This window comes from Carettochelys insculpta, chromosome 17 (genome assembly GCF_033958435.1).
Source record: "Carettochelys insculpta isolate YL-2023 chromosome 17, ASM3395843v1, whole genome shotgun sequence".
Lineage (NCBI taxonomy): Eukaryota > Metazoa > Chordata > Testudines > Carettochelyidae > Carettochelys > Carettochelys insculpta.
In genome coordinates, this window is record NC_134153.1 from 8,826,445 (window position 1) to 8,842,972 (window position 16,528).

Consider the following 16,528-nt stretch of genomic DNA (forward strand, 5'->3'; position numbering starts at 1 on the left):
TTGCCTCTATATAAATCCATGGTACACCCACATATTGAATACTGTGTACGGATTTGATCAACTCATCTCAAAAAAGATATATTGGATTCGGAAAATGTACAGAGAAGGGCAACAGAAATTATTAGGCATATTTCAGTTTGGAAAAGAGCTGGTTAAGGGGGGAGATATGACAGGTAAACAAAATCATGAATTATGTTGAGAAATGGAATAAGGAAGTGCTAATTACTTGATCAAATAACACAAGAACAAGGGGTCACTCAACGACGTTAATAGGAGGCAGATTACAACAACTACTTAAGGAACTCCCTGCTGCTACTCGGGACCTCATTCACTCAGACACACCATCTGAGATGCAGCCTGGATTATTCTATTTACTTCCCAAAATCCACAAACCTGGAAGCCCTGGACGCCCTATCATTTTGAGTATTGGCACTCTTACCACCGGACTATCCAGTTACGTGGACTCCCTCCTCAAACCCTATGCCACCAACACTCCCAGCTATATCCAAGATACCACGGACTTCCTGAGGATATTACAAAACATCGGAAAAATTCCTGATAACACCCTCCTTGCCACAATGGATGTAGAGGCTCTGCACACTAATATTCCACATAAAGACAGATTACAAGCAATCAGGAATACCATCCCTGATGCCACCACAGCCAATCTGGTGGCTGACCTCTGTAACTTTGTTCTGACACACAATTATTTCCGATTTGGGGACAATTTATACCTCCAGATTAGTGGAACTGCTATGGGCACCCGCATGGCCCCACAATATGCTAATATATTTATGGCTGACCTGGAACAACAATTCCTCAGCTCTCGTCCCCTATTACCCCTCCTCTACTTCAGATACATTGATGACATCTTTACGATTTGGACCCATTGTATAGAGACTCTAGAAGAATTCCACAGAGACTTTAACAATCTACACCCCACCATCAACCTATGCCTCAATTACAACAAGCAAGAAATACATTTCCTGGACACTACAATACTAATCAAGCATGGCCTGATCAGTACCACACTCTACCGAAAACCTGCTGATCACTATACTTATCTACACCCTTCTAGCTTCTATCCTGCACACATAACTAGATCCATTGTTTACAGTCAAGCTCTTAGATACAATCGCATTGCTCTGATCCAACTGATAGAGACCAAAAACTACAAGATCTTTACCAAATATTCATAAACCTGAATTACCCACCAGGAGAAGGCAAAAAACAAATTGACAGGGCCAGACGAATACCCAGAGTCCAGCTACTCCCAAGATCGACCCAAAAAAGCCAAGAACAGAACACCACTGGTAATCAACTACAGCCCCCAACTCAAACCACTGCAATGAATTATTAAAGACCAACAACCTATCCTTAATCAGGATTCCACACTCCAGAAGGCCCTGGGTGACATGCCTGTTCTCTCCTACAGACAACCTCCCAACCTTATGAGGATCCTCACTAACAGCCACAGTCTATACCCCAGGAATACCAGTCCTGGAACCTTTCCTTGCAACAAAGCCTGCTGCCAGCTTTGTCCACATATCTTCTCCGGAAATACCATCACTGGACCCAACCAGGTTACTCACAGAATCACGGGCACTTTCTCATGCTCCTCTACTAACATCATATATGCCATCATGTACCAACAATGCCCAGATGCTTTGTATATTGGACAGACTTCTAACTCCCTTAGGCAAAGGGTTAATGGGCACAAAACAGACATCAAAACACTCCAGATCCACAAACCAGTTAGTCAACATTTTAATGGAATGGGGCATTCTGTTAATGACCTAAACATTACTGAAAAAAAACTTTCACATCGCTCTTCAAGGAGAAACAGCCGAGCTGGCTTTTGTATTCAAATTAAGCACATTAATACGTGGTTTAAACTGGGATGGGAACTTTCTGAGTCACTACAGGGGCTCGTCTGCATACTTGTCTTAATCTAATTCTTGACCTTCCCCCGCACACCCCTCCACTCTCTGATTTGCTCACCTTGATCATTTTTTTTTCTGATTTGTCCTCCTTGCTTACTGTTTTTGGTTCTCTGTGCCTTAAATATTGAGTCTGTTCTGGTATAGCTATGATCTGAAGAAGTGGGTCTGTCCCACGGAAGCTCACCTAATAAACTATTTTGCTAGTCTTTAAAGTGCTACTTGACTGCTTTGTGTTTTAAACAAAAGAAAGTATGTCTTCTAGTCAACCTGTGGGAATTCTGCCAGGGGATGTTGTGAAGGCCAAGACTATAACAGGATTCAAAAAGGAGTTAGATAAGAATAGGTCCTTCAGTGGCAATTAGCCAGGTTAGCCAGAGATCCAACACCAGGTTCTACTGTCTCTCACCTGTTTGCCAGAAGCTGGGAATGGGTCCCGGGATGAATCAATCACTCAGTGACTGCATCTTCTGTTCATTCCCTCTGAAGCCGCTGCCACTGGTTACTGTCAGAAGATGGGATACTGACATGGGCCTTCAGGCAGAATCAGTATGGCCTTTGTGACATTCTCACACAGAACCCGGATATATCTTCTCCTGCTGTAACCCACTAGACCCCACTTCCCTCCCAGAGCTGAGCTAGAATCCAGGCCTTATAATAGGCACATTCTGACTCTCTCTCTCCATACTTAGTAACAAAGTAAGGATATATATTAAAATTTGAACCTAACGTTGTCCCCTAAGTGACTTGCCACAAGGTGTTAGAATGTGCTATCATTGGAGCTGGTGGTGAGGTCCCTGGGCCTTTTTAAATCACTTGTGGGGAGCAAGCAGGGCTGGAGGATGCCCTGGTAGGGAGGCACATGGGGGTTGCAGGAGGGGCTGAGGGATAGCAGATCTACTACTATTTTTCTTTTATATAGGAACTAGAGGACCTGGGGTTGTGCCGGTCTTGAACTCAATTAATTTTTGGTTCTTTTTGGAAAAGAAAATTAGAAGTAACATGCTTCAATTAAATCATTGCTGTGGGTGGGAGAGCTGGGGGCAAGGGGTTCAGTAAGCAGGCTGCTCCAGGGAGAGAGGACTACCTCAGCCCTCTCTCACTGCAGAAGCTTGGTACCATGTGAGACATACCTCTCCACCCCCACTGTAGCTCCACCGGGCATACTTGGGGAGGGGTGCACTTCCCCTGGCTGGGGCAGATCCAGGTTCATCTGCCCCCTGCACTCCCAGCCAGAATGAGGAATACAGCAAACTCTGCACTCGCTCTTGGACAAAGGGAAAAGGACAGCAATTTTCCCATACAAATTGGAGGGGGAGCTTCAGCCCCTCTCTGCCCTCCATAAAGGATGCCTGGGGAGTGGGAGGCTTGGGGCTGGGGCTGTCCCAGATAGGGGGCATGCCCCCAAACAGCCCCTTTTGCCTGCTTGGTGATTGTGACTCTTTTATGTCTGGGTTTATGAGAAGCAATCCCATTCCAGGCACATCCCATTTTCCTGGCACTACCGAACGCTTACCTTGCCTTAAGTTATGGCAAGAGGAAGTTGAATAGTGAATATGGTGGTGCTAGCTTTCACCAATTAGGAGGAGTTCTTGAACAGACAGACACATAGACAGACTTTGTCCCAGAGTGCACACTCCAAAGCCTTTCATACACCCAAACTCCATCTCAGAGCTGACCCCTCGCCTTATCTTCACCAAAACTATCGTGCAGATTGCACCTTGCCTCCCACCACACACCAATACTCTGCCCCACACCTGACTCTATACGCCTCCCCCGCAACAAGCTCCCCTACAGAGCCTTAGGCAGGGAAGTGAGAGGTACTTGCAACCAACCACCAAAATTTCTTCCAACCTGCTGCCCGGGCTTCACAAGTTTAAGCAGCTGGAACTTTACACCCTTTTTGGCTGAAGGCTGAGGAGTTGTTTGATCTAATGAGTGATAGGACAGAGTGTGGGAACATTCGGTGTTTTGGCCTTGGAATTGTTTTCTCATTTCAACAGGCTGAATTTTTAGATGTCTCATTTCCAAGAAATAATTGTCTTGTTCTCAACTCCACCTCCCAGCTCTGCCCTGGCTGTCTTGCTTAGATTCCCTCTTTCTCTCTGCTTCTCTCCCTCTTTCAATTAAACCATCTGTGTGCCTTTTCATTTCATTTAGTTTAAGATCTCACCTCTGGTTTAGTTCCAAAAACAGCAGTTTACATCTTCTCTCCCATCCCTCTCTGTTCCCGCGGCAGAAAGAAATTCAAACACTATACACATATGACGCAAAGATTGTGCAAAGCACAGCCAAACTTTCCTATACTTGGCATGATACTTGCCCTTTCTTTGCATTACTTGATCCTTGCATGACTTGCTGTTCTGGTGGGATTTCATGTTTAGAGAGAAATTCAGTTGCCCAATAGGTCTTAATAAATTAAATCAGAAATCATAGGTCAAACACTGTGGGATATCACTTAAACTCCCTAGCTCTACCAAAACAGCAAAATCATCCCAAGCCGTCTCCTATACATTTGGCAGAGGTTAGCTCTCTTTGTCTTGGAAGTAACTTTTTTCTCAATTCTCACTTCATCTCTCAGATACTTAATCTGTGCCCTTGCAGTTCCTCTTCCCTCTTTATTACAAAAATTTTTCCTCCAAAAAAAGATGACTGTGTATATCAGAGGGTACAGTGTCCAGGGGGAAAAGTACATCAGGTGCAAATAGTAGCAGCAAAACGTCATTGCAAAGGAAATACCCTATTCATGTTATATATATAGTTTTACAAACTTACCTACCGAAGTTTTTTGTGTGGATTGATCATTTCACCTCATTTCCAAATGTATTTTAGTTAACTTTTGAAGTTAAGATATTTTGCATTCCATCAAGATGTATCTCAATAGTGGATGGTTTTTAATGTAAATTCCAAAGGGGACTTTGACTTAAAGATTCCTTTGTTCTACCTTGAACTCTGCCTTAGCTTTGCCATGTGCTCTCTGCACCTCACATTTAAACAAATATAAAATGAAGATAATAATGTTTCCTTTTCTTTCAACACCAACATTATCCCTCTGCCGACACCAGTGCTGGTGCTCTGACAAACTATGACAGAACTCGGGACCTTGCAAGTCATCCTTCCTGAAGGAGAAATCAGTGATGTGGAATCCTAGTATATTCTGGCTGTAATTTGTGTTATTTATAAAGCAAATAGTTTCACAGAGCATGCAGACTTTCAAGAACTCTCAGACACATACCAAAGCCTGGTTCCCTGAAAGTAGCTCTCTCCCAAGAATGGCCTCCAAATAGACAAAACAAAGCATTTGGTTCTGACAAGTCATTTCATGATTCCTCAACAGCTCTAATCGTAGCATATGCCAATCCAAGCAGCCCTGGTAGAAAAAGGATAATCCTGTAGTGAAGGCAAAGGACTTGACTTACTTCACTTAAACCCTTGTACTCTGAGTGGAGCATAGGTCACCTACAAGTCTCCTCCACTTCACTCTGTCTTGGGACAAAACTGTTAGCTGACCCCAGGAGTACCCCAGTTGTTGTCCTTCAGCCTCAGTAGATCTTCTCCACGTTTTCCGAGGTCCTCCTCTTTTACGTTTTCCTTGTGGTTTCCATTTGAGAGCTTAACAGACTATGTTGGATGATGGTTTTCTGAAAGTGTGGCTTAGACAGCCCCACTTCTGTCTCTTGATTTGAATGTCCAGTGGTTCTTGTCCTGCTCTGTTCCAAAGCTCCTCATTTGTGACCAAGTCTTGCCATTTGATGCATAGGATATACCTCAGGCATCTGTTTATGAATGTCTGTAGCTTGTGATTTGAAGACTTTTTAGTATGCCAGGTCCCGCATCCATAAAAGAGCTTACTCACGTTACTATCTATTTCAGGAAAAGTGTTCAATTGGATTCTCTTGGAGAGAATGAAGACAGACTGATCGGGGAGAACAGGCCGGCTTCTGAAGTGAAAGATCACGTGTTGACTAAATAGCAGCTCTAGCGTGATCATAGAACAGTTTCTTGATTGGAACTCCCGCAGATACATAACCTTCAAAAGAAAAAAGCCTTCAACAATGCTGATAGAGTCGCTTTGTGACTCTGCTACAACACCATGGTGTCCTATCCAAAATCATTAACCTGATCCATTCAATGTATGAACCTTTAACGTGCCAAGGTTTTCACAATGATGTGTTGACAGAATCCTTCGGCATTCTCTCAGAAGCGCGAAAAGGGTGCCTATTGTCACCTTTCCTGTTCTTGATCACAATGGACTGGATTATGAGCAGGACAACAGATGGCCATTAACAGGGCATTCAGTGGATACTTTTCAAACAGAAGGTACAGGAATAGGGCACAATTCTCAGCTCTGCTACTTAATTCTTATTTCACCTTTGGAAGTCACTTAATTTCTGTAACAGGGAGAATAATCCTCCTCTTCCCTTCACTTGACCTGTCTTGTCTCCTAAAATGAAGGATTTTCTTATTCTTTGTTTGTGCAGTGCATTGTATAAGGGTGCCTGGTCTCAGGGTACCTCGATAACAGTGGAATAAATGCAATAATAATGCTCTTCCCTACACTAAAGAGCCTTTACTGTCTCTGTGGTGTGGCATGGCCTGACTTTATTCCAATGCCATCTGAATGAGTTCATTGGAAACTCCACAGCTTTAGCCTACCCAGAGGGAAATAGTTGTCTCCTTTGAAGACACGGGGGTTGTCCAAGATGAAGTTACTAAAGGCTGAACCTCTCTAGTCTGGCACGCTCTGGTCCAGCAACATCCATCATCTGGCATGATTTTAGTTCACTGGATGTCCACCTATCATGGATGTGAGCAAATTTCCAGTGGTCCCATAAAGTTTCTTTACATCCACCAGTCCTGGCTCTCAGTGTTCTGTGCTGTTTGTTTAGCTGTAATTTGTCCCTAACTGTCCTCTAAGAGCCCAGTAAGCAGTGGAAGTGTTGGTAATAATGCCAAACAATATTGACCTCCCATGATTTGGCAAATTCTCTGGTTCAGCACCAGTCGTGCTGGGGACACTGGACTAGAGATGTTCAACCTGTACGCACTCTTTCCATGCAAAAGCAATAGCCTTGGTGGAACAAATGAGATGATTTCCTTCACAGTCAGTGGACAGTCACATGCAATGATTAAGGCAACCCACATGCATAATGATCCAAACCCCTCCCTACTGAAGAAATGAGCAATCACCCTTTTCAGCTGATAATTCCCCAACAGGCTAATGTGGCCTGAAAGAAAAAGCAAATGCATTCATATATTGGCGAATGCACTCTGCAGTAAGACTACTTACTCCCTCAATAACAACAAGAAGTCTTGTGGCACCTTATAGATGAACAGATATTTTGGAGCATAAGCTTTCGTGGGCAAAGACCTGCTTCATCAGATGCATGGGGGGGTGGTTTCAGAGGGGTATTTAAAGAGTGGGGTCCCAGTAAGAGGGAGGGACAGAGCTGACAAGATCTATTCAGCAAGGTGGAATGGCCCAGTATGGCCCACGTTGCTGAATAGACCTTGTCAGCTCTGGCCCTCCCTCTTACTGGGCCCCACTCTTTAAATACCCCTCTGAAACCACCTCCCAATCATGCATCTGGTGAAGCTCCAAAATATCTGTTAGTCTATAAGGTGCCAGAAGACTTCTTGTTCTTGAAGCTACAGACTAACATGGCTACCTCTCTGATACTTTACTCCATCAATGATTTCCTGTTCCAGACGCTAGATCAGGAGTGACCTGTCCAAATAGACGTGATAACCACCTGCAATAGTCTTGTGGGCATTGTGGTAATGATGCCACCCCTCACAAACTCAGAGGCATCCTCTCACAGTGGCTGGCGGTAAACATGGCTTCAAAGCACCTTTGCACACCTCCGGATCTTGGGACTGGCTGGGCATGAATTGTCTCCAGTGCAGTTTAGAGCATCCATAGTGCTAACTAAGGTATACTGACCAAAACAATCCCCTAAAGTTCAGCCCACTGGTCAGGGATCAATGTTGTGTGTCACATCCCTTAGCATGCCGCCTCCTCCTATCCAGCCCTCCAGTAAGCAGCTCTGACAGCTTTATACATTCAGAGGACTGCTTTGCTTCATGGAAAATGTGGCCATGCAAGACGGCACCAAGTTCACAGACACAGCTTGCAATTGTTAGCAGCCCTTTCAGTGAACCCGAGCTTCAGGTTTACAATGACATACCCAAGAGACAAGGATCCCCTGGTACTGGAATTTCACTGTCATTACACAGGAGCTATGACGGGTGTATTTTGGATGCAGCACAAAGAACCAGACATAGGGATTTGGGTTGGTCCAGAACAAGACTACCAAAGAGCATACATGCGCCCCACTAGTGACTCAGAGTATTACATGTGTCTACATGCAAAATCCATTCAACACACCTCCTCAGAAAAACCCTCTTAGACTCATAGCTGAAGAAGTCGTGCTTAGCAGTTAGAGCAGTGGCAGTCAGAGACCAGGATTCAGATACATGGGACAGGGATGGAGTCAGGAGGCCAAGAGCACATCAAAAGGCAGGTCTCATCAATGCAGATGAAGGGATCATCTGGTCTGACCTGCATGTTGCAGCCACAGAACTGCCTCCATCCACTCCCGTGATAGACCCACAGGAACTGAAGTCCTCAAATCATGGTTTAAATATGTCATAGAATCACAGAATCATAGAACACTAGGACTGGAAGGGACCTCGAGAGGCCATCAAGTCCAGCCCCTTGCCCCAATGGCAGGGCCAAGTACTATCTAAACCATCCCTGATAGATGTCTATCTAACCTGTTCTTAAATATCTCCATGTCATGTCCTGGAGAATCCACCATTTACACTAGTTGAAACCAGCAAGCAACCTGAGTTTCCCTTATACAGTGCAAAAGACCACAATGTCCTAAGCAGTTCTGAGAACAGCCCTTGCAGCCCGGGCCCTGGCACCAGGAGGTGAACACCAAAAGGCTGCTGATGAGAGACACCAGAGAAGGAAGTATTCTTAAGGCTCCTGGACCCTGCATATAGAAGTATCAGAAGGGTACCCATGTTAGTCTGTATCCACAAAAATAATGAGAAGTCCTGTAGCAATTTATAGACTAAGAGATTTTTTGGAGCGTACGCTTACGTGGGCAAAGACCCACTTTGTCAGATACAGATGCATGATGCATCTGATGAAGTGGGCCTTTGCCCATGAAAGCTTATGTTCGACAAATAGAAGTTATTCATATATTCACGACGAGGCTGGAGTACGCATTTCAAACATGAATTTCCCTCTTCTCCCTCCCTCCATACTGAGATGTTCCTTCATACTTAGGGCTTCTGATTTTTGATTTTATGCAATAAATACTGACCAAACACCTCCCCCACCAACAACATGACATCAGTATTTATTCAACAAATGCCAGAAAAACACTGGAAATGTTAACTTGTATCTAATGGCTTGTCTACAGGCAATAGTAATACAGATTGAGGGAGCATGATTTCTAAAGCACACTAACATGGTGCATATTGCTTGGTCCATGTAAACTCAAATGTTCCCTTATTGCCTTAAAACATGCTAGGGTATTTTATAGAGAGGTCACTCATGACAGTATATAATATGCATTATCCTCTGCAATATATACCAAGAGAAAACCCTGCCTTGTCCTAATTTTCGAACACCTACATAAAACTCAAAAAATGCTAAGAAATCGACCCTGAGAAAATGAAATCAGCAAACCCTGAACAGAAGCCCCATCCATAACCACCTTTCCTTAGTGAAAATGAAACTTATTTAAAGTACCTGCTGCACCCATGTGTAGCTGACCAAGGCAGCAATTTTCCCTTCATAATTATGCCCTTCTGCAGATAGGTGCTCAATTTCTGAGGTCAATAGCCTAGCCTGCAAAATATGCATAGCAGTAGAGCAGGAGGAAAGGAATTTCCCAGGGGAGGTGGTTGAGGAGCTTATTTGTCACCCTGTCTGGAGTGGCTCACCCCTCTTTGTAATCAACTAAAGATTCATTGACTAAAGAAAGAAAGAAGAGGTTTTCACCTAGTTTAGTGGGTTAAAATAGGAGACCCCCCCACCATACACCTGAGCTACAGTCAGATTTAAAAATTGGGTGAACAGATGTCCCATTTTTAAAAGGATCAGAGAGAGAGCTGTGTTATCTGTATCTTCAAGAACAAGAAGTCCTGTGGGACCTTATAGACTAACAGATATTTTGGAGCATATGCTTTTGTGGGCAAAGACCCACTTCCTCAGGTGCATCTGATGAAGCAGGTCTTTGCCCACAAAAGTGCGGGTCTTTGCCCACAAAAGCTTATGCTCCAAAATATCTGTTAGTCTATAAGGTGCCACAGGACTACTTCTTGTTCATTTTAAAAAGGGACCAACAAGAAGTCTTATGGCACCTTATAGACTAACAGGTATTTTGGAGCACAAGCTTTCGTGGGCTAAGACCCACTTCATCAGATGCTCCAAAATATCTATTAGTCTATAAGGTGCCACAAGACTTCCTGTTGTTCTCAAAGCTACAGACTAACGCTGCTACCTCTCTGATATTTTAAAAAGGGACAGTTTCCTATTTAAGCCCTGGTGCCAGAGTCCTTACTTGTCATGGAATCATAGAGAGTGAGCAGAGCCCTGTGCACTTCTCTGAAACCTGTGCAAGTTACTGGTGCGTTCCAAACCCGAAGGCCCTCCTGGGTACTTTTTTCTCAATGCTCCTCTCAGCTTTGATTTATAAAGTAAAAGAGGAAAGAAGGGAAGAGCAAGTCTCACAGCTCCATCTAGGGGAGGAAAAAGGGAAGTTGGTTCATTTCAAAACAAGCCTAGCTTTTGGAGAAAAGCAAAGCAATCTGAAATACTCTCTATATTATTATTATTATTATTAGAAGTACTCTGAGGAGCAGAATTAATACCTGAACCTTGAACACTTTTCTGCTTCTGTTGGCCGAGTTCATTGTGCACACCAAGGCTCCTTGCATGCCTCTTTTCTTCTTCACAAACTCCCTATGAGTCATCTTCTATTTCAAGGATACCCTAACTTGTTCCTCTCTTTTCCCTTCCCCCACCATTCTTCCATTCCCCCCATGTCAGAGGTTGTTGATAATTATTAAGTCTAGAAGCCCTCATCAAGATGTCAAGCTTAGCCCCAACTGGGGTGCTGTGCAGTGGACTATCCTGGACTAAGTCAAGCATATGTGAGCGTAAGGTCAGCTGTCAATTCCCTCACCCACCTGATTGAGCTGATCATGATTTCTCAGGAGATCCCATCCTTTGAAACAGCACAACCTAGCTCAAATGCTGGCCTTCTTGTGATGTCTGTATGCCAGCTCATCTTTGGAACGAGCCCTACTGGTACACACCCTGAAACACACCCAGTTGGAAATGTAAACATTGAATGCCATGAGTCATTTGATAAATCCCCTCACTCCACGCCCAAAGTTACTTAGTTACCTGGAAAGAACACGCACACAATCCAACACAATCCAGGCCAGTGAGAAAAGTCCGCAGTGAGACACCTGTGATTTGCAAGTCTATGTTTAAATTTAATGCAGCCAGTGGAGCCATTGAAAGCCACCCACCACTTTCAGGTTACAATGTTTGCTAAAACAGAGCAGTTAAGAACACACAAAGCACATTGTTCTAGGCTCTAACATCACAAAAGTCAGGGCAGCAACCTCCTTCCTCTTTCCCATTGTTTATATTAACAATTATTTATGCAGCAGGGTAAACTGGCAGAGTGCTTTACCAATAGCCTCTGCAATCTCTGGACCTCACCCTGGAAACTCTTGTCCACATGCTGTTAAGTCTGACTCATCTACATATAGTAGGGAACAAAAGCTGGGATCATGGAATGCACATTAGAAATGGCCAAACCTGGTTAGATTAGAATGAGAACTAGCATCACTGGTAAAGACAGGACCAGCCATTACTCTTTTGGCATGACCCACATTCCCCCAGCCACCACCACTGATAATTTAGCAAGCAATGTGCCAGCAGTTTAGACTGTGAGCTACACTTAGGTAGCTACTTATTAGAAGCAGAGATCACCTTTTTGTCAAGAGTTTGTACAGCACCTTGCACAATGGGATCTTGGTTGATGGCTGAGATCTGTCACAAGATAGCTGGTCCCCATCTGAGGGAGTGAGGCATCCAACCTACCCTTGACAGGCTCCTCTAGGGAGAATGAGTCAACGCAGATACCCCTGTGTCTACTTAATTGTGGGTGGCAGTTAATTATTTAAAGAACACCTGGGCCTAGGAAAGGGTTATGAGGGCTCAGTCCAGAGTATCCTGAATAAAAACCTGAGGAAAGAAATTTCTCAGGGGAGCTGGTTGAGGAGCTTATTTGTCACCCTGGCTACGTCTACACTTGAAGCCAACATCGAAATAGCTTATTTCGATGTAGCAACATTCGATGAATAACGTCTACACGTCCTCCAGGGCTGGCAACGTCGATGTTCAACTTCGACGTTGCGCGGCACCACATCGAAATAGGCGTTGCGAGGGTACGTCTACACACCAAAGTAGCACACATCGAAATAAGGGTGCCAGGAACAGCTGCAGACAGGGTCACAGGGCGGACTCAACAGCAAGCCGCTCCCTTAAAGGGCCCCTCCCAGACACAGTTGCACTAAACAACACAAGATACACAGAGCCGACAACTGGTTGCAGACCCTGTGCCTGCAGCATAGATCCCCAGCTGCCGCAGAAGCAGCCAGAAGCCCTGGGCTAAGGGCTGCTGCCCACGGTGACCATAGAGCCCCGCAGGGGCTGGAGAGAGAGCATCTCTCAACCCCCCAGCTGATGGCCGCCATGGAGGACCCGGCAATTTCGACGTTGCGGGACGCGGATCGTCTACACGGTCCCTAATTCGACGTTGAACGTCGAAGTAGGGCGCTATTCCGATCCCCTCATGAGGTTAGCGACTTCGACGTCTCGCTGCCTAACATCGAAGTTAACTTCGAAATAGCGCCCGACGCGTGTAGCCGTGACGGGCGCTATTTCGAAGTTAGTGCCGCTACTTCGAAGTAGCGTGCACGTGTAGACACAGCTCCTGTCTGCAGTGGCTCGCCCCACCCTTGTAAACAAGTAAAGAGTCATTGACTAAAGAAAGAAAGAAGAGGTTTTCACTTAGTTTAGTGGTTTAAAACAGGAGACCCACACACACACGTGAGCTACAATCAGATTTAAAAATCGGGTGACCTCATGTTCCATTTTAAAAAGGGACAGTCTTGTGTTAAAGTGCTGGTGCCCATGTCCCTACTTACCGTAGAATCATAGGGCTGGAAGGCACCTCAGGAGGTCATCTAGTCCAGTCCTCTGCTTCAGGCAGGATCAACCCCAGCTAAGTTATCCCAGCCAGGACCTTGTCAAGCCAGGACTTAAAATCCTCTAGGGATGGAGAATCCATCACCTCTCTATGCAACGAATTCCAGTGATTCACCACCCTCCTGGTGAAGTAGTTTTTCCTAATATCCAACCTACTCCTCTCCTTCTGTAATTTCAGACCATTGCTCCTTGTTCTGCCATCTGTCACCACTGACAACAATTTCTCTCCATCCTCTTGAGAGCACCCCTTCAGGAAGTTGAAGGCTGCTATTAAATCACCGCTCCGTCTTCTCTTCTGTAAACTAAATAAGCCCAAATCCCTCAGCCTCTCCTCACAGGTCATGTGCTCCAGCCCCTTATCATTTCTGTTGCCCTCCACTGAACCTGTTCCAGCACATCCATATCCTTTTTATGATGGGGGCCCAAAACTGGACACAATATTCCAGATGTGGCCTCACCAGTGCCGAACAGAAGGGAATAACTACTTCGCTAGAACTGCTCCCAGTGCTCCTCCTAATGCACCCTAATATGCCATTACCCTTCTTGGCTACAAGGGCACACTGATTACTCATATACAGCCTTTCATCCGCCATAACCCCTAGGTCCCCTTCTGCTGTACTGCTGCTTAGCCAGTCAGTCCCCAGCCTATAACAATGCTTGGGATTCTTCCATCCCAAGTGCAGGACTCTACACTTCTTGTGGCACCACATCAGATTTCTTTTGGCCCAATCCTCTAATTTATCCAGGTCACTCTGGATCTGTTAATTTCCTCTGGTGACCCCTAGTTCTTTTGTTATGGGAACAAGTAAATAACTTTTCCTTATTCCCTTTTTCCACATCAGTCATGATTTTATGGACCTCTATCATATCCCCGCTTAGTCTCCTTTTTTCTACGCTGAAAAGTCCCGATCATTTTAATCTTTCTTTACATGGCACCCCTCCCAAAACCCCAGTGCCAATACATCTTTTTTGAGAGTAGGTGACTGCATCTGTGTGCAATATTCAAGATGTGGGTGAACCATGGATTTATAGAGAGGCAATAAAATATTCTAGCTCTTATTCTCTGTCCCTTTTTAATGATTGATAGAATTCTGTTTGCTTAGTATCCGTTGTGATCATGTCAGTGCACAGGGAAGCCACTCTGATTTCTTGTTATGCATTCACAAAAGTTCAGTGAGGTCCAAGGACCTTGGTATGAGCTGGCATCAGCATCAAACTCACCAGAAAAGGGAACTCAGGAAGGATACTCCTAGAGGGCAGATGTTCTCAAAGGGGAGCGCTATTTCTCTCAAGTCCCTACATGGAACTAATACCAGCAGAAGGTCCTCACCAGCTAGCAGCATGCAGTCCAGCTCAGAGGAACTACATGCTGATCCAGAGAAGAGCTGCAGTGATCTGACTTGGGAGGAAGCTGAGCCCAGAGAGGGAACACATCCCTGAGTCCAGAAGAGGGCCCACATCAAGAGGACTTTACTGTATGTCCGGCTTGAACCCACAGAGGTGTGAGAGATACTGAATCTGACTGTGGGAAAGATAAAGTTAAGAGGGTAGGGAGTTCTGTCATTGGGTAGCAGGTCCTCTGAGGGGTCAGGCCCCCAGCTGACATGTGACAGGCTTTATTAAAGCAAATGAGCCAACCCAGACCTGCCTGTGAGTAGCTAAAGGTGTACTGAGTTTTGGCCTTCCATGAAGTAAATCAGATCCCTGAAGGGATGCTGTTCCCTACATTAAAACCTCATTGAAAGCCTATTGAGGGAAACTGAGGCAAGGATGCACTGGACTGTCAAAGGGTGCTCCAGGAAAAGATGAAAGGAAGATGGTGGGCCTTGGTCACAGCTCCAGCAAGAGCTGGCTGAGCTACAGCAAAAGCCAGCAGGGAGCTGGCAGGAACCCAGGTTGCAATAGGACAGTACCTGTAAGAATTTTTAAGTTACTTCCACCCCTGGTTCCAGGTATCTGTCTACACCATAGCAGGACCCATAAGGTTAATGCAATACAGACTAATAATAAGACTAGCAGCAGCATTTGGCATCATTAATTCAATAGTTTGGTGAAAGCTCTCCAACTGCAATAATGAATACTTCAAATAATCCATAATGCCAGAAGAGGGAGCCCTTGATTACAGATGGCACATTCATTGCTAGACAATGTATACCCCAAGGACATCCCAAGGAAAGCAGTGAATGCCTAAGACCCGTTATCTGGGGCTGTAAAAATAAAACCACAATCACAGCTTTGAAGAACTTGCTGTAATGTTTTCTCTCCATTTAAAAATGATAGCTGGAAGGAAACAGTGGCGTGGGCAGCAAAAGCACTGGCATAAGATAGTTAACTTTCAAAAAAACACAAAGTCCTTGACATGGATTAACTATTCTCTAACCCAAAGCCAGGAGGAAGTTTGGTAGAAGGAAGTAATTTATTGGATTGTGTGGCAAAGACAGCACTTTGTAAACCATCCTAGAGGTAGTCTTCTAAGTTGTGTAATTAAAAAGCAAGACTGTGCTTAAGATAGAGGAATTTCTTTCTTCATTTTCTCACGCATTTTTGTAAGCTATTGTATTAGACCCTCATCACCATGCAATGATCCAAATCTCTTCCAAGCTCATTACAAATAGGTTGCATAGCATTTTTCTTTCCCATTTTATTTGTCTCTTCTCTGCTCTTCACTGTCACACTCTGAGAAAGAAAACGGGTGACGTAATATCTTTTACTGGACCAGCTTCAACAGAGTTGGTCCAATAAAAATGTTATCTTACCCACCACGTCTCTCTAATATCCTGGGACTGACACTACTTCAACTACATGCACACACAACAATCTCTTCTTGTATGGAAATCTCCCTGTACCTCCAATGATTTTGGGACCTCTCCCTTGCCCCCTGCTATTCCCGTTCTCTTTCTTTTGAGATAGCATGACCAGGAATAAATAAGTAGTTGTATAGAAGAAAGCAAACCATCACTATATACAATGATGAAGACAATAGGCATTCTGATATCAGCTTTTCAAGCTGAATGCTTGCTTTCTCTCCTGTTTCTGGCTCTTCTTTGAAGAAATTCACGTCAAGACAATGGCTGTGTCTACACTACAACGATCCTTTGAAAGAAGTTTTTCCAGAAGAGATTTCCCAAAACATTCTTTCAAAGTTTGCATCCACACACAAAAAAGCAGATTGAAAGATCCATCCACTCTTTCTAGAGAGAGCATCTGTACAGGTCCTGCTCTTTTGAAAGAATGGGCCAGGGATCAAAAAATCCAGTGCCATGAGAAACAGGAGAGAAAG